The sequence below is a fragment of the Drosophila elegans genome, unplaced genomic scaffold (genome assembly GCF_018152505.1).
Source record: "Drosophila elegans isolate 14027-0461.03 unplaced genomic scaffold, ASM1815250v1 contig_512, whole genome shotgun sequence".
Classification (NCBI taxonomy): Eukaryota; Metazoa; Arthropoda; class Insecta; order Diptera; family Drosophilidae; genus Drosophila; species Drosophila elegans.
This window is the reverse complement of record NW_024545895.1, coordinates 797,992-825,364: the sequence shown is the minus strand read 5'-3', so window position 1 is coordinate 825,364 and position 27,373 is coordinate 797,992. Positions and strand designations below refer to the sequence as shown.

The 27,373-nt window shown below is 35.9% G+C and overlaps 1 long non-coding RNA gene across 1 annotated transcript; it reads left to right on the top strand.

The window, feature by feature from the left end:
* The first annotated feature begins 19,150 nt into the window (after window positions 1-19,150).
* Window positions 19,151-27,260, top strand: LOC121467683. The gene is made up of 2 exons (XR_005977765.1): window positions 19,151-19,204; window positions 27,112-27,260. It is a non-coding gene; the product is annotated as an uncharacterized LOC121467683 (long non-coding RNA).
* The last annotated feature ends 113 nt before the right edge of the window (window positions 27,261-27,373 follow it).

The following is a 27,373-nucleotide window of genomic DNA, read 5'->3' as shown; positions in this document are numbered from 1 at the left end:
GCCGAAGTTCAAATACCCTGCAGCTATTGGAAAAACTAAATATTCTCGAAAACATTAAAATTATGATTTACTTGCGTATATGCTTAAAAACATTGAAGCTATGATAATTTGCAGCTTAAATATTCGATAGTTCCTGTGGCAGCAACGTTTTAATAACATTAAAAGCGAAATTCTAAACTATCAAGTCTAAAAGAATTAAAAAACAAAATTACAAAATAGAAGTTACATTTAAAAACAAATTTTTATATATTTTAACTATTTTTATGGGAGCTATATATTAAACCATAATTCTGAAATATTTAACTTTTACTATATATCAAAGAACTAAAAAAAAATTTTTGTTGTATTTTTTTCCGATTTTTCCTATGGGAGCTGTATGATATAGTCGTCCGATTTCGATGAAATTTAAACCGTAATTCTGAAATATTTACTATATGTCGAAGAAATTAAAATAAAATTAAAAAACAGGAAAGTTCTAATATTTTTTGTATTTTTTTTTTCGATTGTTACTATGGGAGCTATATGCTATAGTGGTCCGATCCGGCTCGTTCCGACTTATATACTACCTGCAATAGAAAGACAACATTTGGGAAAGTTTCATGCAGATAGCTTTAAAACTGAGAGACGGACATGGCTAGATCGACTCTGCTAGTGATGCTGATCAAGAATATATATACTTTATAGGGTAGGGGTAGGAAATGTCTCCTTCACTGCGTTGCAGTTCTGACTGAAATTATAAAACCCTCTGCAAGGGTATAAAAATGTATTCAATCAAATTGATTGCACGAGGTAAACAAATTTAAGTAAATACCGTTATATTCAAAATGCATTGTTTTAATTTTTTGATTCGGAGCACTCCATTAAACGTTTACCCACTTTGAAGTGTAAGTTTGATTTAAAGATGTCTAACTAAGAGCATCTATTGCGCGAAAATGAAGCTGAATGTACGCTTTGTATTCTATTAGAAACCCGGCTTACCATGAAAAGGTTGTGAAACAAAATTTGCTTACTACGTGAATCTTTTACTAAAAATAAGACACGGAGGTATATCACAGAATCAGGTAAAAACCTTGGAAAATATCACTGATATTTTAAAAACAATTTTAGATCCAAAGAAGACCTTAATCGCATATTTGACGGAGGACATTTTTCAAGTAATACAAGACGCCTTCTCGAAGTATTTCGCAGACTCTTAATTTTTTAAGATGCTTGACTTTTCTACACAATCTCAGTGACCCTGACGAATCTTTTTTTAATAGAGCTTAAATCTATAAATTTAGTTAGTACCCATTAATAGGGCTATTTGGTTGATGATTGGCCTCGTTAGCTACCGGGCTGGTAAGTCATTTTGTGTTCTAGTTTTGCAGAGAGCGCGTGCTAGCTGGTTTGTGAAGCTAGTAATGACTATGCCTTAAGTGGAAGTTTTGAACGACTTGAGATAGCTGTATCATCGGCGAACGTGGATGTCATCAGTCGCTGGGTCGTGGGTATATCCGCCGTATGTATGAGGTAAAGACTGGGTCGTAGGACGCATCCTTGTGGTACGACTTCTGCGATTTCAACCTCTTTAGTTAAGCAACTTTTGTGTCGTACCACCAAGAAGACTTGGTTTAAAAGCACCTTGTGAACATTTTGAGGAAGTAGGAGTTTAATTTTATAGATATGACCTTCCAGTCCTACTCTGTCAGAAGCCTGAGAGACGTCTAGGAATGTAGCAGAGCAAAACTTCCTGTGTTTTCAAAGGCAGTTCGAATTTCCGAGGTGATTCTATTGACTTGTATAATGGTACGATGCTTATCTCTAAATCCAAGTTTTTCCAAGAGCTTGGACAGGCATGAAAGGAGACTTATCGGTCTGTATGACGAGGGAAGAGTTTTATCTTTTATTCTTTCCTGGCTTTGGAATCATAAATTTTTACCACGGTTGCGGATTTCGTTAGGGCATTAAAAAAGTTTTCCGATGTAATCTATGATGACCTTAGAGATATGTGGTGTGTTCGCCTTGGCTCAGTGCAGGTTTTTTGAACGTGCCTGCAGCTCCATTTAGTTTAAAAACGTAAAAATGCTTTGCGAAAACCTTTGCATTTTCTGGATTGCTGTTAGCACAAGAGCCATCTTGGTTTCGCAACGGTGTTTCGTGGGCTTATATTAGGGTGAGCTTTCCAGAGCGGAAATCTTGTGTTCGTAGGTGATCATTTTTGAATAAAGGTTTCTTGGGCCTGCCTTTCTTCTTGCATCAGTATTTTAGAAAACTTGCGTATGGCAGCTACTAGTTTTTGGTGTGCAGATGGGGATTGGAACCGTACCTGGATACCGAAGAGCGTTAGCGAATGGCACTCCGGATGTTGGGTGAACGGAGTTTTTCTTGATTTGCTTCGTTTCTTGACTAAGGTCAATACTTAACATAGGCTGCGGAACTTTATTGCTGTTAATTATGTTTATGGCTTTTACCGAAAATAGAAACGTTAAGTTCAATTCCTTTTATTACCACTTGCAGCCCGTTACTGCTTTTTAGCTGGTACGTATAAAAGCTTTTGGTTTTGTCTTGTAACGCTTTGATTAGTAGTAATTAAGAATTGGGAGTTTTGTTTCTTTAAGGTAGCTTTTGGTCAGTGACATTACGTAAACGTATTTTTTTGTTTACCAGCTCATTGCTTATTGTTTCACGTAAGTAAATGAGAGGCGGTTTGGCCTTGGGGACTTGTTTGGGCTCTACTTCATCATCGTCGTCTTTGTCCAGCAGTGAGAACTTATTTTCGTAAAGAGGGTTTTTGATCTTGGCCAATTTGCGGGCTAAGCTTACGTTTTACATTTACCTATCCATACCAGTTTGTAGCATAGGGTGGTTTGATGCATTTTCGATTTATAATGACGGTACCAAGCATTTGTAGGTCGGCTTCAATGTGAAACCGACGCTCTTGCCGAGCTTGTTGTTGTAGTTGTTGTTGTGAGGGCAACAGTGTAACAGTGCTGGTTGATGATGACCCAACTGACGTCTTTATGCTTACTTGCCTTGTTTTGGCGATATTTTGCAGAGTATTTGGCGACTAAGAGTGCCAAGGAATGTTTTGCAAGCTAAGGGGTGCCGGAGATACCCATTTGTCGTACTCTTCGGTGCTTTTCGGAGAGTAGAAAGAGAAATATGCGTTTCGTCGATCGGTTGGAAGCCTACGTTCAGCTTCTGAGACTTCTGGGTTCGGCGCATCCAATTTGGTGCACTTTTCGATTGTTTTTTCGGGAATGACGAGGCGCACGGGTTCCGCTTGTATTTTATTGCATGTTGGCACTTCCAATTGATTTTTCCACGTTGACATTTTGGTCAATTTTAATATATATATAAGACATAACAAAGCAAAAGTGCTAATGAGAGAGTGAGTCTTTTTGCGTTACTAATTATTTGTGATTATTTTTTATTTTGACTGGCCTTTTTGCTAATTTTGGCGGAGCGAATAAAGCACACGACCGCTCTGCTCGACTGCATAATGACCAAATTGACAATAAGGACTCATCACAGGTGAGTAGAGGAAATGTGTCAGCGTTTGAAATAGGAAATCTTTGAACCCCAATTGAAAGCCCTTATTTCTCAAGTAACCAGGGGTTGCCAAATTTGTCTTACCAACAGAAGCACCCTTTCATTTTTCCCAAAACCCCGAACGGACATAATTGGTCATACTTCAAATACAATTGATAATAGCTACAATTTGACAATTATAGACACTTATAACCGATGGACAATTGGAACTCTGTACTCGCCACCAAAGAATTCAAATTTTTCTTCAGTCAATTCCGGATACCAAATAAATATAGTTTTTGATCAGAGAGCCAAGTTCTCTAGTGCTGTCTTTATAGACTATTTGTCACAGTGCAACATAAAATTACATGTTACATATTTTCTACAATCGAGTTGTAACTCGACGTTTGAATGTTTAAACTCCACCCTGACAGAGATTTACAGAAAAGTATTGAGTAAAAGGAAAGAACTACGACTAGCCCTAGACCAATACGAGTCACTTTCTGAAGATGTTATAATATATAGTAAGAATATACATTCAAGCACAAATCTAACAATTTTCTAGCTTTTTAGTGGCCGAACCCAACTATTTGAAAAAATAATATGGTTTCATAGCGAATATGACTATCTAATCAAATTGAACGAATTTCAAACTACACTTTTCCCTACTATCAAAAGGTTATGGAACATACGACTATAATACGAACAGAGCTACTGAACGAAACGAGGACAAACATCAATAACTTTATATATCAGAATAATATCGACATACATAATAATAAACATAACTCTAAGCCTCTTATTTGCAAAAATAAAAACAATTCCAAATATACACTAAATGACAGCGAAATTAAAATATACAAAATTTTCTAACAGAGCAAAAAATTTAAATTAAATTAGAACACAAATTTTATCACTAGAATCTAGCACAAAAAATAAAACACTCATGTTCAAAATTAAAATTCCGATTTTATCACAAAACCAATACAATATATACCGTCTCACACCTTTGCCGTTAAATGAACACCATTGAGATAAATCTCCCATACATCCGTAACTTGACACTTTGTAGCCTATTAACCTCCAGGGACTTACACCTTGGAAATTTGGATAATGGTTTAGCAGTCACTAACATGGAGGAAGGTACCACATTAACCTATTTATAATATATATACATTGTCTATTTCAATTATAACCGTCGCCTGGATCTCCACAAGAAGGAAGATAATTTTTTCACCTACTTTTGCAGATCCTGTTGTCACTCCCACCATACCGAGCTAGCGTAAACAACTTGGTCCAGGTTTCCGGTCCAATATGCTGAACAAGGGGGTTTCGCCACAAAGCATTATATGAACACCACTTCAAAGCCTTCTTATGAATCTTAAAGAAAAATAAAAATCATTCTTAGAACGACACTCAAAGCAGTCACATTTTTTTCGGAACTAAAACTATAATTTAATAGCTCACATCAGCCAATTTCGGACCATAGACAAAACTTTTAGAGCTAGACCTTGTGGATAAGAAGCCCTCTCAGCTATAGCGTCAAGTGACGACGAGTGAGCCTCAGCGTAATCTGGAAGTTTTGCGCTCAGTCTCTATCAAAGAGCAAACTGCACTCGCCAACGATCTCATTGAGGATAAAACCAGCTTTTTCGTAATGGCTACTGGACATTCCGGTCGCGGCAAGTTTCGAAGGACAGCGTGGTCGAGTTAAAGTCCGAAACTACTGCGATTAAAACTTCTATGGATATTCTTTAAAGTAACTTGCGTTCCAGGAATTCCAGCAGAGCCGGTAAGCAAAGCAAGGTGCAAGCACGAGCATTCAGTTTTACGTTTCTACCACGCTAAGTTCGGCAATATCACCCAAAAGTGTTCGCAGCCCTGTTCGTTGGTTCAGCTACAGGGAAATTAAAAGAGCTGTCTTCCGTACAGGACGATGACAGCAAAATCCAGAATGCTCTGCCCTCCAAGTAATTCGACTGCATATTTACGACCATTGCATCAAATTTCTCATTGATTCCGGATCAGTCATGTCACTCATAACGCTTTCGCTATTAAAAAAAGGCAACGCTGTACAGAGAAACCTTAAACTCATCAGTGATTGATACAATGGCACTCTAAGTCTAACGTTTGGCCGCAATCTACTGCGCAAATTCAACTGGCTTTTCGTCGTTTATGACGTTTAATCAGAAATCATTGCAGTTCTGTCAAATTAAACAGCCAATATTCCGAGCTGCTTAGTCGTTTTATCGAAACCTCTTTAAACATGCGTCAATAATGACGTAGCGCATTTTATCGAGACAATTGACCCCGTTTTCGATAAGCCAAGACGGGGACCTCGACGATTTAACAAGGAGTATTTCGTCCTTCAGGTAGCCAATGGGCGAACCCGATTCACAACGAGTGTCGTACAAATAGTGATTATCGCAAACTTAATGCTTACACCATTGGAGTCGCCCTGGCGCAGCAGGATGGCGATGTCTGGCGACCAGTAAGTTTCTTCTCTCGGAAACAACCCTCAACAAAGCGAGGGCACAACACATACGATCTCAAACTACCGGCCATTTTTTCCGGCATTATAGCTTCTAAACACATTTTGGAGGGACGTTCTTCTTTTGTTATAAAAACTGACCATAACCCATTGCAATAACCTTTAAATCAAAAATCCGCCAAAGCATATCCGCGTCAATTGGATTTAATTTCTCAGTTTTTTACGGAAATCGGTTACCACCCGTGGAGAACAATGCAGTCGCAGAAGCACTGTCACTCATAAATGCATAAAAGCATGCCGACTAACGTCATCGCCTAAGCGATATTTGACGCACAGCAAGCTGACAAGGAATTTGCCGAACTGTCTGACCAATTGACCAACTTGATACATTGAGTGATATTCCATATCTTTACTCCTCTTTCAAACATGTCTGCGGAAACGGTTGCGAAGGCGTTGTACACCCACTGGACTTGCAAGCAATGCAGTTGAAAAACCTTTGGAGCAACCCCATACTGGACCACACCAAGTAGTTCACCGCGTGGATGAGAAAGTCTACATTATAAACATGGATGGTCCCGAGAAAGCTTTACCAGTTGATCTGTTTTCTCGACTGTGTGGATTTCAGCCAGTCACCAGAACAGAAAGCTTTGCAACCGCCTTTGTCACAATTTCCCGAAACAATGCTTTAGCAGTTTTTTTTTACCTCGCCAGTCGACGAAGTCACTGGAGGGGGCATAGATGTGGCGACCAGGGCTCAGACCTATTTCGCAACGCGAAGCAATCAGCTGTTTTTATAGGAACCCTGGCGAAATGGTAATTGATATTGATAACTCTCTCTTCTACCGGCTTCGCAGCTAAGCTAAATTTGTAATCCTAAATTAAACACGTCATAAAGTGAATTTTAATTATTCCACATGTCTCTTATTTTATTACAAACAGAAAAAATAATAGTCAATAAAGGCCTATCCCTTTCCAACAGTTTTTCAATTGACAACGTCATTCCACAAGGCTTCCCAAACTAAGTTATCCTTTCATACAATGCCCTTACTAACATTATCGCGCTCACAAGGCAACTTAAATTTTTAGTAAACTAACGAAATTCTCTTTTAGGATATATAAATTCCCCATTAACATAGCCGCCTTGCTTGCCAGTCAAAAATTACCTTAATAAAATATACAAAATGTAATTAATAATTAAAGCTACATTTAACTTCTCAATTACAAAAATTCAACACCACACCAACTACCTTCAAACCTACCTTCCTTAAAGAACAACCTTCCTTGTCATAAATTGCTGTACACCTCAAGCTGTAGCGTTACAGATAAAAAGATCACAATTAAAACTTTACTATTCCTCAGTTCTCTCGAGTGAATTAATACCCATTCACGAAGCAGTTAAGGGGAAAGTACCCAAAGACGTTTAAAATAACCGATTTTTTTATAGTCTTAATCGATAAGTAAATTCTGGCAAAATTTAAAAGGCCAATCTTAAAAATTATGGATGATATGGCAAGTGACAGTTGTTGACGCTATGTCGGCCGAGCGCACCAAGAAAACTTTAATCGGCGTTTTCTCAAAACCAATTTTTTCATCTATCTTTTTTTTAAAAGCATAAAAAACTACTGTCGGTACTCTTCGGACATGAAAATTAATCAAAAACCAAAATATTTTTTTCAAGCCTATTTTTCCTGGATAATGTTAAAATTGTTCAAAAATCGTAGAATACCGACTATCAAAAACTCTCTTGAGTGGAATAACGTTTGATTTTATGATTTCAGATGAAAATTGCAGTCAGGATCTCCTACGCCTACCGTTATATGACAATCAATTTTCCATTTTTTATAATTTTATGTTTTCATTTTCTTCAAACAGTGCCCTATTTATATATGACGTTAATTTTATGTGCACTGTTTTCATTTAAAAAAAAATCGAAAAAGCACTCGGCCTCTACGGGTACTTCCCCCCTCTGCAAGCCCCAGGAAAACACGTAATTTGCATGTCTCTACTATCCTGCCTTAAATCCCAAACTAACTTTAACAACTACTGCTACTAGCAGTAATAACCATTTCCAAAACACAAAACTTCTATGGATTCCTATCCACATCGGCATAAAGGGCAACACAAGCGCATATAAAACAGCAAAAGAAACACATATATACACACAAAATAACAACGCTAACGACATTTCTCATTATCGAAAAAATAATATAAAATCAAAACAATCAGACCTATACAACGACACTACTTCTTGGTTTAAAAAAATCAATACAAATTTTCATCCAAACCTTATTGGAACATTAAGCACAACAAAAAAACTGAGATAAACCGACTTCGACTAGGACACACCACACTCACCAACGCTCATCACATGGACAAACCTCTCCCAAAAAATGTACAATGGTACCTTTGCAACAGAGTGTTCGCAGTGAAATGCAACATAAAATTTTATTACTACAATATACTATTGAAGCAGGAGGTTCACAAGGTATTGCCTTGGGGCCAATTTCTTTCGTTCTACATATATCATTCCTACGAACAAGCGGCAGCCCGCAGCCTCCATTGAACGTTCGAGCCCCCCAGATCACTAGACTTTAAGGTGTTGCTTTACAATATCACTTTTAGACCAATATGGACATTAGGATCCCAGCTTTGGTGAGCAAAAAATCTCTGAGCCTATATCGAATGTTCGATATAAAAACGTCCTCAGGGACGTTGCACTCAAATTATTTTGCAAGAGGTTTAACTCGGGTTTTCAGCTGAAGCCGTCTACTACGACATGAACTTCCAGCCAGCAAAGGCCTTTTAAGCCTGTTTCAGTTTAAATAAGTTTCATTTGAATAATAATAATTTTTATTCTAAGATTTGATTAAATTAATGTTAGTCTCCGTAAAGAGAAGATCCAATAAACCAAAGCATACACCAAAACTGAAACCATGTTTCAGAGTGAAATAAGATAAACAGATACAACTATTTATCCAACAAAACAATTTAATGTCTGCAATACCACACAAGCGGAAAACCACCGATCAATGCACAAACTGTTGAAAATTCGGTTACAACAAGACCTATTGCACCATGCGCTTAGTATGCGTTACATTTGAAGACACTCAAAAGAGTTATGCAAAGCCAACAAGGACGATGCAACTACCCCAGCGTTAGTTCTTCAGTACCATCCAATAAGAGCACCCAGACACCCAAACGCAGAAACGCCATTATACAATACACAATGCCGTTCGCTAACGCTTTTCGCTATCCAGGTATGGTTCCAATCTCAACAACAGGGCCAGTACCAGAATCAAACATCAAATCAACAAATCCAAGAAATGGCAAAGAATATTGATCGCCTTTCTGCAAAAAAACCTCATGAACTTCATGACATTCCTGCAGACAACAAAGTCGGAGCTAATAAAGAATAAAAATAGACTGATCCAAATCCTTACCAACCAGAATGATAAACAATGTCCTCTCTAAGTATTGGCTTCTGTAATCGAATTTCCCAGCACAAGCTAAGAACCGCATCAAACAAGCAAGCCCATGGTAAGAACGGCAATAAAAACGTATAAAATTTTTCTTCCAGCGTATGAAACAACATACCTGCAGCCTAAATACAAACGATCACATAAAGAAAGCAGTACGAAAAACTTTAAGACGACATTATTAGTTTCAAGACTTATCAGACTCCATCTCTACTGCATTGCATAGAAGTTTTTGGAAGCTGCTATTTATTTATTTATTTATTTATTCGCCAATGGATAAATCCTTATCTGGCTATCAGCTAACTTAACTTAAAACTAAGTATTAATTAAAAAATATTCCCTAAGTATTTGCCTAAGCACATTCTTCTTGGATCCCCAAAGCAATCGAATACTTAGTGGCAAAGATTTAAAAAGTCTTAAAGTTTTTAAGATTGACTCATTCCGCGCATAGTTAGTCCTCGCAGCACTTTTTAAAAAAATGGGATGACGGTACGGAGACTCCTGGCAGGGATATTGAACTTAATTGAGCTTAATATGAATGGTCTATCTATATTACCAATTATAACATCATTGATAAAGAGCAAGCTCGCTATCGAACGCCGATCTAGTAGACTGCAGATATGCAGTAGGTCACATTGGCTAGAATAAGCTGGCAAAGGTTCCGAAAAGTTTAACGGCTGAAGTGCAAATTTTAGGTACTTTTTCGGCAGCCTCTCAATTCTATTGATATGAACAACACTTGACGGGTTCCAAATAAAGGAAACATATTCCACTCTTGAACGCACAGATGCTGAGAACACGGTCAGCTGTAAGTATGGGTCCTTAAAAAGTATAGTGTTTCTTTTGACAAATCCGAACATTGCATATGCCTTCGGCAGAACATGGTTTATATGGTTAATAACCAAAATTTACTGTCGAAGAGGACCCCAAGATCCATAATCTCAGTAAGTGCAGAGAGTGAATGGTTATTGATAACATATGTAGAAAGAATATTTAAGATACATTTACACAACAACATAACATTTATTTAGGTTGAGAGGTAAATTGTTCTAAATACACCATAAACTGATTTTGTCCAAGTCCGATTGTAGCAAATAACTGTCATTTAAGGAATTCACTGGCATGTATATTTTAAGGTCATCCGCATAAAGAAGATACTTGGCAGATTTAATGCAGAAACAAATATCATTAATGAAAATAATGAAAAGCAAAGGACCAAGAGATTCGAGGTAGTAGAACGACCAGGCATGAACCCGTGCTGATTAGGGTCAATATAAGTACGTATCAGGAAGGATAATTTTATAACTACAATTCTATCGAATAGCTTTCCAATATTGCTTATTTTAGCAATAGGCCTGTAATTAGAAACCTCAGACTTGCTTCCGCCTTTATGAACCAGTAAAATTTTGGAAATTTTCCATCTAGAAGTAAATTTACCCTGAAGTAGCGAAGACGAGAAGATCATCTTAAGGGGTTGAAGAAGACTGTGATAAAATTTTTTAAGAAAAAATGAAGAAACTCCATATATGTCAGGCTTAATGGAGTCGTCAAATTGCTAGATAGCTTCAGAACTGTCCTCATCATTTATTTCAAGGGAACCAATATTAAAAACTTCTGAAATGTTATTTAGAATTTGCTCGTCATTCCAGTCACAAGCAGGCTCAAAATTGGTCGAAAAAAAGGAAGCAAATAAGTTTGCAATATTTGTCCCAGAATTAGCGGTAGTGTTGTTATATGACACAGTTGACGGTATGGAAGAATAAGATTTCTTCGAATTAATAAAACGCCAGAACACATTAGGATTTGACTTTAAGCTATTTTCAATGTCGGATATGTATTGATTATATAGAAATTTATTAAGAAAATTAAATTCCCGCTTATGCTGTCTATATCTATCACGATCCAATGGATTACCTGATCTAATGAACCGTTTGTTAAACTTATTTCTTAGATTTTTATATTTCTGGAGTCCTTTTGCATACCAAGGAAGCCTATAGGAATCCCGTACCTTGGTTGAACAAGTGCTGTCAAGAATATTTTTTAATGCGACAAGAAAGTTAGTGTAGTTGGTCTCAATGCAAGCATTTGATAGCAAGGAAACGCAATCCATAGACGTGAGGCAATCACTTACGGCAACCAAGCTGGCACGATCAAAATTATACATAGGAATAAAGTTAACAACTGGTAAGAAATTATAAAATTCAATATTAAAGTATAAGGGCTTATGATGAGCATCACAACTAGAAATACTAAATTCAGCAAGGCTTACCGAGGAATGAACAATAGAATTGATGAATATTAATTATAGTAGCCTATGCAAATCATTAAAACAATCATCGATAACAATAATTCCATGTGGCTGGTGTACAGGCACCATAGCATGGAATTGCGGATCACATGACCATACAACAGATCCCAAATTAAAATCTCCTGTCACAACGAGACCAACAGAGTTATCTTTGCTGGCATGTAGGCTGGCAATGTTATTCATATGCGCCTGATAAAGCGTGAAGTCACTTCCAGGGGGAATATAAGAAGCGACTAGTCTTCCCAGACAATCCAGATACCTCAACAGCCAACCGGTCCAGAAGAGAGTCCTCGTTTGAGAGTACAGTTGCGCAGCAGAAGAAGGTACGGCGGACAGCCACGATGACGCCTTCACCTCTCTCGCACTTCAATCTGCTGAACTCTCTATCCTTGCGATAGACTGATGAATTCTCTGAAACTGTCGCCATGGTTAACGGAAGTCATGAAATGGTATTGTAAAATCCACATGCGGCCTTTGCCTTGCAAGTCTAAAAAAGCCATTCAGAGCCGTACGCAATATTCCAGTCCGGATACGTATTGGCAGTGGAAGATTATCATTACGTAGGTTATATATGCAATCCATTCGCACAGTCGTAGAAGACTAAATTGCAGATACTTCCAGAGTCGGTGAGTGCCCTTGGGAGCGCAGGGAGGTGAAGGGAGCGCAACTCGGAAGAGAGCGCTGTATAGAAGCGGACTCTTTTCAAGCAAGGAGATGCATAATGAAAAGGGCAAAGTCATCCGATTTTGTTGTTGTTGCAAATATAGGTGCGAAGAGAGTGATAATTCAACGCAATCGCTCAACCTTCCACGAGTAAAGCAAAGCAGCGAGGCTCCGAAGAGAGCGCCGTATTGTTGTTGATGCGAAAACAGCTGCGGCTGCGCGCCTTGATTCGAAAGAACGATTCATTTGTTGTTGGTCATGAAGTTGAGAACTGTAGTTATAAATGATGCACGAAAGTGAACCAATAATGACGTCAGAGCCAGTGACGTCGATTACTGAGGGTTTTTTGATGGAAGCTTGGCAGGGGTAGATGTACGCAATGGTTCTCCACCCAATGTGTCCATCAGATTCCAAGTGCTCTCTCTCTCTCTGTGGATGAATCGGCTCACCTTAACAGATTGTGGCCAGAAATCACCGCTGAAGACAGTCTGATAATACTGCTCCGGGACTCCAAGCTTAAAGTTAATGAACCTTCAGTGTGCTAAGATCTACCTCTTTTTTTTTAATGAATAGCTTGATATGCTGTCAGAATTTACTTTTAACTTGTCAGAAACAAACTTGCACAGCGCCTCTGACTTTGTGTTTACAGCGAATTTGCCAATATGCAAAAATCTTTTGCTGGGCAATACTGCAAGTTGATCACAAACGAGAGCCGAACCAATAATATGCTTCTTGTTGTAACGATTCTTTTTATTTTTCTTGGAGACAACCGTAAAGCCCTCTGTGGGAGGGTTATGGTCTGACACAACGGGATTGGTATGATGGAAAGTAGATAAAGCAGGAGGTTTATTCGCAACTTTTTCCTTCTTCCGCTTGTTGGTGTAAACATTAGCCGGGGCATCCACAGGTGCGATGACAAAGCGATGAACATCGAACCGCCACAAAACAGCGAAGTTGCGCATGCGTAACGGCAACATTACACTCAGAGCACGTAAATGGGGTCATAACGAAATGAAAAACGCGTCTGCTCGCAACGAAGGCTGATCAGAGACCTGTTATGCTGATAGTTTTGTAAAAATGAGTGTAGCATTCAATAAAATTACACGACATATCTTTAAGGTGAGACCCCGTAACCATATATCTGAAAAAGCAAAACATTAAACAAAAAAATAAGAATAGTTGGGATCTTAAAATGTAATCGATCGAATAACTTTGACAACGCTGCAAAAATTATCCGCACAGGGGAACCGTCGTACCTATTTTCTGACCAAGTTATATTCTGTTCTGCGAATTACTGGAATCAACTCCCGCACTTCATAAAATCAATTAATAGCTCAAAAAAATAAAATTTAGATGAATGTTAAATATTTAAAATATTTTAAGCAAATTTTAATTTAGAATAATAATATTGTAATTTCTTGTCTTAACATAACGTGACTAGAATGCTAGGATGCATAATTAATAAATAATATTGGATATATAAATAAGTTCGTGACTTTTTTTTTACGAAAGTTGAAGCTTTATTTTGAAAAGTTGGTTACACTTTTACGCTTCAAAGTATTGTCAATCGATAGCCACTTCATTTCGACAACTTTCTGGCAAATCACGGATTCCGCGTCGAAAAATTCTCAGTTCTTTTTCTAATATCCATTAATCCATACATTCTTTGACTTCATCATAGTTGGATAAGTGCTGGTCTTCCAGGCTATGATCCATCGATCGGAACAGATGGTAATCGGAAAAAACTATGTATGGGCTATACATCGGGTGTGGTAGAAATTATTATCGAGGGTTTTCCAAGTACCTTTTAACGACCCGACCGACATGTGATCAAAAAAACAACGTTCAAGACGTCGCACAATGTGGGAATTATACAATTTAGCTCTACAAAAGTACATCATTCCACTTTCACCAATTTATTTCCAATTTTTTTTTAATAATTCATTAAATGTATATAATTATTATGCAAATTATTTTTTTTGTCGTTGCACTAGATATGAAATATAAAATCAAAAGAAGTTACTAAGTAAAATCTGTTTACAACAGAGAAATTTCATTTTATTCAAGTACCGATATTCTGTTCAAAATTAAATAGTTTTTTTGTTTCTTTTGTTCATAATTTCATTTAGGTATGATAAACAAAATAAGAGTTTTATTTGAGCGGTACTTTAAGCACAATCCTTATTTAAGCAACACATTTTTTTGTTTGTTTTTTTTTTTTTTCAATTGACTTGTGTGTTTAAGGGGTTACGCCACCTTGGAAGCCAGGCATCGATGACCAAATTACATTTTTTTTTTGCAATCATTTGACAACGTTTTAATGTTCATACATTGAACTTCCTTAGTTATTTTTTTCAGGACCTTCCATCGATAAATATAGTTGAGATGGTATTGCGAATATTGCCTCCATTCGACTGCAAAAATCAAGTTTTTGTATTTAAAAAAAAGGTACTGGCTATGATCTATCGTAGGGTATTGCTATTATATGGGCTTGTTACAAAATTACAATTATATGAAAGAAAAATCGTTATTTTACCAATGTTTTTTATTAAAATAATTATTATAAAAAACAGAAAAGTTTGTATTGGAAAAATCCTACGATAGATCCAAGGGGGTCGTATTGTGAGTATTTGCATATAAGAATCTTAGGAATCGGTTGAAATGTGTAGGAGATTTGTGGTGTACGTTTCTAAAACTCGTGTTTTAAGAAAAACGCGTTTACTGCTTTTTACCATTAATCCGCAATTCCGGGCACATAAACCTGATATTATATCCCAAGATGGAATACCCTTTAAAGGAGAAATAATTTATATTCTTAAAATAAAGAATTCCGGGCCCATAAACCTGATATTCAAAGGTGGAATACCCTTTAAAGGAGAAAAATTGTATATTGAGTTTGAGCTCGAAACTTTTACATTCCGTTGAAATATAGTGCGAATTTTTGCAGCACCGATACCTTTTTTTCGCAATGTCTTCCGAATAATAGAAAAAAGTTTTTATGATATTATACAAATACGAAAACAAAATGGAATCAATTTTATTGTTATGGAGAACGCTTTAAAAAAATATTAAATCTGGTTGAATGGTTATTTGAATTTACCATACACGGTATTGCAAAAAATATCTTCTTCATCTCATATGCTGAAATCGCTCCAAAACAAGAAAGGTACAAAATCTTATTGATTCTACCAGCACCGAAGAAATTGCAGTTGCAAACCAAGTTAGCATATTTAAGGAAGGTAAACGCAACTCTGCTGGAATTGTTAAGGAATTTCCAAGATATAAATTTTACTGAATTATTTTTACCTACTGATAAAGCGATGTATGAATCAAGATGCTTATTTATATATATATATTTATAATATGACACAATAACTCAAAGGATTAATAAAATCATTAAAAATCGTTTACCTTCCTATGATAAACCAAAAGAGAACGCTTTCGTCGAGTGTCCGACCATTAGATACCCGTTACTCAGCTTCAATCTCCAAAATAAGTATTTTCCCTGCAAAACAATCGATGTTTAGGTGGCGCCATCTGTCGAAATGCATAGCCAACACTTGAAGCTAAGAGCGTGCAGCACAACTACTACAACGCTAACAGTTCTGTCATTCTCTCTCTCTTTCTCATCTGCTAGCAGACGTAGAACAGAGGGGCGGTATAACTTCTAAAATAATAGCTCGATTTTACAAAAAATGTTGTGTCTACCGATAGATATGACCGAAACGCACACACAGAACCAACCCTTACGTTCTAACATGTCTCAGAGGGACAGTTCATACTTTCCCGATTTGTGGGCGTAAAAGTGGACGTAACTCCATATTGAAATAAACCTGCTTAGTAACTACTAGAATCTGCTTTCCAAGTCCCAAATCTCTAGCTTTTATAGTTTCCGAGATCTCCACGTTCAAACAGACGGACATGGCTAGTTTGACTCGGCTATTGACCCTGAGCAAGAATGTATATACTTTATATGGTCGGAAACGCTTCCTTCTACCAGTTACATACTTTTCAACGAATACAATAATGGATACCTGAGTTTGACTTCTCTCACCCTCTAAGTAGCAAGTTGTTGGCTAGTTTTAACCGCTTCTTTGAGCCAGGTGATCTATGAGCTTGCCACTCTCTCCTGCGGAGCAGATCTTTAATAAATCTAGAAGCACTACTGCTGTTGAAAGGTTTTCTAGGTGGTATTATTGAAGTAATATCATAATAAACACTAATGCTTCTACTGAGCTGTCGATGTCTTCAGCCAATCTGTTTTACTAGAAGTTAGAAAGTGTGGGCGTTCTGAAAGCTTTGGTCATAAAGGTGAAGTAAGATTGTAGAGTGATCCGATGATAGATCGGACTCTCAGCCTTATTTTTAAGATCTGTTGGCCAGTATGTAGGCTTGCCCGGAGAGATAAAGTCAAACTTGTTTCGTGGTGTTATTATAGCGTTGTACAGTTGTCTTCCTTTGGGGTTGGTGAGTCGTGAATCCCAGCAGCTATAAAGCGGTCACCCAGCAAAATATTTTACAAATTCTGCTTCGGAAACGGAAACAATATACGGCGGCTATGTTTAAGTGTCTTTGTGAATTGATGTTGCTTGTATTTAAGTTGTTGCAAATGATAGCAGTTGGTAATGTCTAATGCGATTCTTGATCAGAATGCCAGTACCTTCATGTCCTTTACCAACGGGATAATTTGTCGCACACAATGTATATCCATTAAAATGAAAATAATTTTTGTTCGTTGAGTCTCTGATATAAGCATTCCGTCAATGTCATATTGGTCTAAGAGCTAGTTTTAGTGCTGCGAAATGCCATTTGCATTTCAGAAAGATAATATTAGTAAAATCATCTTAACTGATTTTTTTTAATTAAGAGCTCAAAAAGGAGATTTTGTGTACGCATAAGATCCTATAGCGTTTTTTGCATTGCTACCATTATGTTTGTTATAGTTACCAACATTGGTTCTAGCCCATTCGTCAATTTAATAATTTCAGGACCCTGTTTCGATGTCTGTTGCTGCGTTATTCCTGCAGTGGCTTGGGAAGGTGTCGGCCTAGCCCCTGAGGCATATGACCCGTTCTTATAGCTTAGCGCCTGAGCGAAATAAACTCCCGGTTGATGGTATTACTGTATGTTTTGTCGGCTGACTGGTTTTCGAGCTACAGGTTTTTTTTTGGGTTACCGGGTTTTTTACAGGGCAACCTCTGTAGTTGGCAGTGTGATTTCCCCCACAGTTGCTAAATTTTTTGGCAGAATGGTCCACCTTATTTACAGAGCATGACTTAGTTGGATGTGCATCACCACAGGCTACGCAGACGGCGGGCAGGGTCCACTTAGTTCTCGTTTGCTTATATTCCTGACAATTTCTCAATGGTGATTCTGCGGTGCAGTAGGTATTGAAGTTTATCAATTGGTTGAACTTCATTATTTTTAAGTGCATATTTTCAGGTTGCAATTTGGGGAATTTTATTTATATTTTTTTATATTCATGGCCATTTTGACGTCAAAGCCCTTTTAGGTGCCGCTTTTATCTCATCAATCGGAACTGTCGATTCGATTCCTTTAATTACCACTTGCAGTCCTTTGCTACTTTTCAGTTGGTAGGTGTAGTAATTTTTTTAGGTTTTATTTATATTGCCCCTTTTAATGGATGTGAGGTAAAATTTGATTACGCCATTTTTTTGCTGATAACTAATCCCCGTCATTTTTTAAACTTTGTTTTTAGAGCTTGCGTTCTTATACGTCACCTCTTTTTTTTACTATATCCTTTAAATAGTTTTTTATTGAAAAATTTGAAAATTATCATGGGCACGAGCACACATACTCATGCCTACCCTAAGGGTCCTTTCGCGAATTAAATTTCGGATATTTTCACTATATTTTTAATCGCACGGCGGACCGAAACACAATACGTCCGTTGTTTTTTTGGTAATTAATTTGTAATTAAAAGTACAACATCTCATAGATGTCCTGTGAAAATTTCGTGACGATCGGACTAAAACTCTCTGAGATACTGATTATCTCTTAATCGTACTCAAGGAAGGTATGTGGTATGTAAAATCTTTAGATGCGTTTTTCTCAAAACTAAATAGGAGTGTAACGTAACTCAAGAGGTAATGGTCCGATCTAAATGAAATTTTGCACACATCTTTAATACATTAAATACTTGCGGATGAAGAAGTTTTTTTTTTAATATTTTGTTATATTTTTACAGACAATTAAAACAGCTGGAAAATTAAAAGTCGCATATTTTTCGTTCATCCGGAAAATAAACTTACATATTAAAAAAATCAATTTTTTTAAATATCACTGTGAGTCCAGGCTTTGCGCACCGTAAGCCGCTCCTTTTTATACCTTTGTAGAGGGTATTATAATTTCAGTCAGAAGTTTGCAACGCAGTAAAAGATAAATTTCCGACCTTATAAAGTATTTATATTCTTGTCTGTCCTTCTGTCCGTCGAACTGTCCGTCCGTTTCCACACAAACTAATCCCTCAGTTTTAAAGCTACCTTCAAGAAACAAGTTTTCAAAAGTTGTCTTTTCATAGCTGGTAGTACGAGCGCTCCGGCTCGTTCTTTGTTGTCCAATTGGAAACTTCCTCTTTTGAACCGGTCAAACCACTTTTAACACGTTTGCATTTGTACCATAAACTTCAGCTTAAATACGGAGTTTTTTGGCAGCCTTTTTCTTCGTACTGCAGTAGCGAAGTAAAAACAAAGCAAAGCAGACATTTTTGAAGCGCAATAAAAAGTAGCGACACCTGTAAATGAAACCGAACGAACTTATTTGTACACCCAATTCTAATATTAATATTGTGAAATCGCAAATCCCTGAATTGAATAGTTTCCAGCATTTTTAGTTTTTCAGATCACGTGCATACTGACGGACATATCTAAATCGACAATTTAATGTCACGGCAAGCAATAAATTTGCGGCGATATTATTAAGCTGGGTACACTTTATATGTATATAAATCTTTGGATATTTACCACAAAAAATCCAACATTTTTGATATAAACTGTGCTCTTAAAATCAAAAGAATCCGCATTTTTAATCTTTTGACTAATTTACGGACTAACAGACAAACGAACTTGTATACTCTATAAGTTACGGGTATGCGATGATCCAATTTGGTTTCGATTTATCAATGAAATAAATTTCCAAGTCTAATTTCAAAAAAATGTTGGTTTCGATTTATCAATGAAATAAATTTCCAAGTCTAATTTCAAAAAAATGTTATGGTCAACTGGATCCCAATCATATTATGACATCTAAATAATATCACTGAAATCTTATAAAATTACCATATTTCTAGTCATATGCAATTATAACGAAACTATTCTAAAATGTACAATTTAAGGATGGATTCGTGTAAACGGATCGTCTTTAAAACTTGATGTGTGTAAAGATATAAAAAGTTTTGAAAGTACAAATTTTAGAAACATTTTTTTTTAAAACTATATGTGTAGATTACCTGTAAAATATTGAGCCTATATTATATTACGTTTATTTTGCCATCGGATCCATTTAGCACAGAAAAAATATGGGACAGTAAATCTTTAACGATAACCCAATCAGAACATTTAGTGGATATTAGCTTTAAAAATTCTAGTGACTCTCTTCGTACGATGTCCCCTTTGCTGTACAAATTTTTTATAAGAACTTTTCCAATTTTTTGAGCATAGCGACTACAATCAAAATTCAACATTTTAAAAGTTAGCCCAATACTTTCAAGTGTATTTTCCGGGCTTGGTAATATTGCCCTCTGTAAAGCTGGGTATACATAGGAATCAAATTCTTTTTCGGTGAGTGACTCCAGTAATGGACGGCAGGCTGCTATGAACGACTTGTCAGGTTTGTATTTGCATGAGACCATACTCTTTACAAAGCATTTCGATATTTTTTCCGTATATTTTTGTAGTATAAATGTCTTATTGCTTTTAGATTCAAATTGAATCATGACCATGATCATAATAGTAACGTTGCTAGTTGCTTCAATTTGAAATATGATGTCCAAAGTTTCATAAAAAATTGAAGTGTTATCCCATAACTCATACGAAATTAATGAGCCTATTCTGTTGATTCTAGACGACTTGATGATGGGTGCCTTTAACAAAAATGTTTGTGAACTGTTTACGAAAGGATCACATCACCGGAATTTATCAGTTGTTACTCAAAATATATTTCATAAATCATCGCAAACCCGTGAAATTTCACTAAATACCAAATTTATAATAGCTTTTAAAAATCCCCGAGATAAGCTTCAATTTAAATGTTTGGCAAGACAAATTTATCCAGAAAACCCAACAGATTTATTTAGAATATATAAAGAAGTAACAGAGCAACCCCACGGATATTTACTTATTGATCTCACTCAGGGAATTAACGATCTCTTACGATTTAGATCAGACATTTTTAATTCTGAGTATACGGTGTGCTATTCCGAAGAAAATGGTTTACAAAAAGAATCTAAATCCCTTGAAAGCGAACAAACATATATTGTATGTGCTCAAAAAGGCTAGCAATAAACTACGAAAAGCAATAATAAACAAAAGCGATAGTGAACTGGTAAAAACAATAGTGGAAATAGTTTTGAACACACTACGAGGAAATCATAAGGTTACTAAAACGCATCTAAATTCACTAAAAAAGTATAAAAGTGCATTGCGCTACCTTTCATGTCCAAAGCGCACATTAAACTCTAAGAAAAGTTCTATTCTAAGAACTGAAGAAGTCTCATACAATCCTATTGCATCATTGGACGGCGCCTCCTCAATTGAATTTGTTTGCTTGGGAAATGGTGAAACATATCGATACTTATCAAGTGTTTATTTACGGCTTGTGGTGCAACTCAAAAAAAAATGATAATAACGTCATTGAAGGAAACGCTGTCGGTGTAGTAAAAAATATTTTACATTCAATATTTAGAAGTTCCTCAGTTTATTTAAATAGCATATTAGTATCGCAGAGTGATAATAATTATCATTATAGAGCTTATTTGCAAACAATTTTAAACTATGGGAGTGATGCATCAGAAAGCCACTTGGCTTCCCAAGGCTATTTCCCGAATTTTGGAAGATTAACAGCAGGAAAATACGTTTATCCAGCCAATAATGAAACTCTGAAAAATATTTTCCAAAATAGTAATAAGGTCGAATTATTCGGAAAAGTTCATGGTGATATTTTTAACCAAAGCAAACTGCTTCTTAATAATGTAGATCTAAGAATTAATTTTAACATTGAAAAAACAGCATTTTATTTAATGGAAAATGAAACTGAATCAAATTTAAAGATACTAGAAGCACAACTCTTTATGAATCATATAACAGTTAACCCAAGCATTTTATTGGCTCATCATCATGTTTTACAAACAAACAAGAAAGAAAGCAAACTTCGGCAAGCCGAAGTTCATATACCCTTGCAGCTATTGCAAGAATTTAACATTTTTGAAAACATTAAAATTATGATTTACTGCGTATATGTTTAAAAACATTGAAGCTATGATGATTAGCAACTCAATTATTTGATAGTTATTTTATATATTTTTATTATTTCTATGGGAGCTATATGATATAGACGTCCGATTTTGATAAAATCTAAACCATAATTCTGAAATATTTAACCATTGCTATATGTCGAAGAACTGAACAAAAAATTAAAAAACAAAAAAGTTATAATTTTTTTCATTTATTTTTCCGATTGTTCCTATGGAAGCTATATGCTATAGTCGTCCGATTTTGATATAATTTAAACCGTAAATCGGAAATATTTTACCATTACTAAACGTCGAAGAACTAAACAAAAAATTAAAAAACAGCAAAGTTATAATTTTTTTTCATTTATTTTTCCAATTGTTCCTATGGGAGCTATATGCTATAGTCGTCCGATTATGATGAAATTTAAACCGTAAATCAGAAATATTTAACCATTACTAAACGTCGAAGAACTAAACAAAAAATTAAAAAACAGCAAAGTTATAATTTTTTTTCATTTATTTTTCCGATTGTTCCTATGGGAGCTATATGCTATAGTCGTCCGATCCGGCTCGTTCCGACTTATATACTACCTGCAATAGAAAGACAACTTTTGGGAAAGTTTCATGCAGATAGCTTTAAAACTGAGAGACTAGTTTGCATATAAACGGACGGACAGACGGACAGACGGACAGACTGACAGACGGACAGACGGACGGACAGACGGACAGACGGACGGACAGACGGACATGGCTAGATCGACTCTACTAGTGATGCTGATCAAGAATATATATACTTTATAGGGTCGGAGATGTCTCCTTCACTGCGTTGCAAACTTCTGACTGAAATTATAATACCCTCTGCAAGGGTATAAAAATGCTTTATACCCATTCAGTAAAGTTGAAGTCAAATCTTTTACAATATATCCAGGCAACAATACACTATCGATAGATAACGCAGTTATTGGGCAACTACCCAATTTCTTGGATTTTAGTATGGTTAAAAACCGCTCATACTCAGGAAACCGAGGCTTAGATCCATTTCATTTTGAACATTTTAAAATGCAACGCTTTAACCTAATGGTTAACGGAGTTCAAGTTCCCTCCCAGACCTTAGAAATTGATTACTTGAACGCTGAAAATGTTCAAAGCTCTAGAAGTTAAAATATGCTATTCAGATCGACTGGAATAAAGCATTATGATCGTGGTCTACAAATAACCAAGGAAATGTTTGATACTAACAGTTTCATATTAGCCTTTGACCTAACTACTGATCATTCAAATTCCACTGTATGCTCAAATTTGATGTCACAGGCACTATACGAATCGAAGGAAGATTTTCAGAACCCCTAAGTGAAGCAGTTACTTGTCTGGTATACTGTGAATATGATTCCATGATTGATATTGATAAACATAGAAATATTCGAACGCTTTTTTAAAATGAATACTTTACAAATTCAACAATTGCTTCCCAAACATGCCAAAACACAATCAATTTTTAAAGGAGTTTTTCCTTCGGACCAGCTACCCAAAACCATTTTTAAACATCCTGCTCTAATTGTTGCGAACACCGACACTTCAGATCAGCCCGGAACTCATTGGATTGCAATTTATTTTAATAGTCGCAGATCAGCAGAATTTTTCGATTCATATGGACAATATCCCCAGAAAACAGAATTCATAACATTTTTAAGATCAAACGCTTATAAATACTTTTGTAATAAGCAACAACTACAGGGATATTTTTCTAATACCTGCGGTCACTATTGCATGCTGTAGGGCCTTTTTATACCCTTGCAGAGGGTATTATAATTTCAGTCAGAAGTTTGCAACGCAGTGAAGGAGACATCTCCGACCCTATAAAGTATATATATTCTTGATCAGCATCACTAGTAGAGTCGATCTAGCCATGTCCGTCTGTCCGTCCGTCTGTCCGTCTGTCCGTCCGTCTGTCCGTCTGTCAGTCTGTCCGTCCGTTTATATGCAAACTAGTCTCTCAGTTTTAAAGCTATCTGCATGAAACTTTCCCAAAAGTTGTCTTTCTATTGCAGGTAGTATATAAGTCGGAACGAGCCGGATCGGACGACTATAGCATATAGCTCCCATAGGAACAATCGGAAAAATAAATGAAAAAAAATTATAACTTTGCTGTTTTTTAATTTTTTGTTTAGTTCTTCGACGTTTAGTAATGGTTAAATATTTCTGATTTACGGTTTAAATTTCATCATAATCGGACGACTATAGCATATAGCTCCCATAGGAACAATCGGAAAAATAAATGAAAAAAATTATAACTTTGCTGTTTTTTAATTTTTTGTTTAGTTCTTCGACGTTTAGTAATGGTAAAATATTTCCGATTTACGGTTTAAATTATATCAAAATCGGACGACTATAGCATATAGCTCCCATAGGAACAATCGGAAAAATAAATGAAAAAAATTATAACTTTTTTTGTTTTTTAATTTTTTGTTCAGTTCTTCGACATATAGCAATGGTTAAATATTTCAGAATTATGGTTTAGATTTTATCAAAATCGGACGTCTATATCATATAGCTCCCATAGAAATAATAAAAATATATAAAATAACTATCAAATAATTGAGTTGCTAATCATCATAGCTTCAATGTTTTTAAACATATACGCAGTAAATCATAATTTTAATGTTTTCAAAAATGTTAAATTCTTGCAATAGCTGCAAGGGTATATGAACTTCGGCTTGCCGAAGTTTGCTTTCTTTCTTGTTAAAAGTAAAAACAAATCACTTAAAACTTTCTTAAAATATTTCAAGAAAAATGACTTCTCATACAATAACAAAATAATACTTAAAATGTTTAAGTCCAATTTTAAGAAATAAAGTTCGAGTTTTTAAAAGATAAATAATTTATTTTATTAAATGTTTCAGTTCGATACAATCGTCGGCTTAACTTATAATATCTAAGCATAAGACTAAGGGCTTCTTTTTCTAATACAGGCAGCATATGACACTGGCATGTGTCAGGGCCAGACGTGGCATCATCATCGCTCCAGGGACAAAGTTTGTAATGGAATCCAAATTTAGAATGAATTAGCTCCTTTTTCTCCAAATCCTCCATAGTAGCCTTTAGGAATTTAAGCCTCTCCAAGTGTTGTTCGAAAAGCATGTCTTCAAATTGCATCAAGAAGACTTCAATTTGTTGAGCGTACATTTTAAGGGAGAAGTGGTCGTTTCTTACGATTGCTTTAAGACTGATGTTGGATTTAGAAACCCAGGGCTTTATATTGGAAAAATGCATTTATTTCTCTTTCTTATTTATTGACAAAAATTCTATTTGCGCACAACTATATCTATTTACATCTTTTCCTTTATATATTAATTATTTCCTTTATATATTAATTATTTTCCTCTGTTTTTGGGGTAGTAGAGGGGACTTACGGAAGCAGCGAATCCGGCTTATCCTAGACAAGCACCACGGGTTTAGGGTGTCTTAGCTAACCGCCGCACCCGACGACCGCCGCTCCCAACCGCCGGTTAAGTAAGTCCCCTCTTCTACCCCAAAAACAGAGGAAAACCGAAAAAATATATGCACCCCCCACCAAAGAAAAAAAAAAAAAAAGTTTGATATCATTCGAAAGCATTTTTCAAGACCTTTCCAATGGTATACTTGTCACGATTCTTAATTAACAAGAAAGAAAGCAAACTTCGGCAAGCCGAAGTTCATATACCCTTGCAGCTATTGCAAGAATTTAACATTTTTGAAAACATTAAAATTATGATTTACTGCGTATATGTTTAAAAACATTGAAGCTATGATGATTAGCAACTCAATTATTTGATAGTTATTTTATATATTTTTATTATTTCTATGGGAGCTATATGATATAGACGTCCGATTTTGATAAAATCTAAACCATAATTCTGAAATATTTAACCATTGCTATATGTCGAAGAACTGAACAAAAAATTAAAAAACAAAAAAGTTATAATTTTTTTCATTTATTTTTCCGATTGTTCCTATGGGAGCTATATGCTATAGTCGTCCGATTTTGATATAATTTAAACCGTAAATCGGAAATATTTTACCATTACTAAACGTCGAAGAACTAAACAAAAAATTAAAAAACAGCAAAGTTATAATTTTTTTCATTTATTTTTCCAATTGTTCCTATGGGAGCTATATGCTATAGTCGTCCGATTATGATGAAATTTAAACCGTAAATCAGAAATATTTAACCATTACTAAACGTCGAAGAACTAAACAAAAAATTAAAAAACAGCAAAGTTATAATTTTTTTTCATTTATTTTTCCGATTGTTCCTATGGGAGCTATATGCTATAGTCGTCCGATCCGGCTCGTTCCGACTTATATACTACCTGCAATAGAAAGACAACTTTTGGGAAAGTTTCATGCAGATAGCTTTAAAACTGAGAGACTAGTTTGCATATAAACGGACGGACAGACGGACAGACGGACAGACTGACAGACGGACAGACGGACGGACAGACGGACAGACGGACGGACAGACGGACATGGCTAGATCGACTCTACTAGTGATGCTGATCAAGAATATATATACTTTATAGGGTCGGAGATGTCTCCTTCACTGCGTTGCAAACTTCTGACTGAAATTATAATACCCTCTGCAAGGGTATAAAAATTACTCGTTTTGATCAAAACTATCAAAATTATAATTTCACACCTTCGCGCACAAGCAGTCGTGAGGACGCACAAGTGGGTGGGGGTTGAGATTAGAGCTCGTGGGTATGCGGGTTCACTTTCTCGTACCCATTCTTACTTTCACACCTTCGCGCACAAGCAGTCATCAGGACGCACAAGAGGGTTGGGGTTGATATTAGGGTTCGTGGGTATGCGTTTTCACTTGCTCGTACATTTTCTCAAACGAAAAGGATCGGTCCGAACATTTGGCGAGAATATTTAGAAACCAAATAAAACGAGTGAGTTCCATCGGATATCATGTACACTGATTATGAAATTTGTATGTGAATGCATTTGGAAAAAATTCAACTGATTATAAAACCGTTAAAAACCCGCTCCTGTATATTCCAGCTACTGATGCGTTTTGCGTACAGAGCTTGGCCGAACTAGTTTAAATGGAGATTTGCACCCCTATGAATTAGCTGCTCTGGAAGCTGCTAGTTCGTACCTTTAAAAATAAATTCATTTCGCGCATTTATAATAAAATCCATTTTCTTTTTAGCTATATTACATTTATTTAGGCTTTTATGTTTATCATTATGGCAAAGGCATGGTCAGCTAATATTCCAATTAAATAATTTAAACCCAAATCGATCAAATTGCCATGCACTGTTGAGGATTTTCGGAAAGAAAAGAGCTGTAGAGAAAAAGGTAAGTTCAAAGTTTGTATGTAAAAATTCATCAAGTAGTGCACTACTTATTTGTAGGAAATGGATACCAAAGAAATGCTGATTAACTGCTAATTGGGTGTATAAGTTAAAACG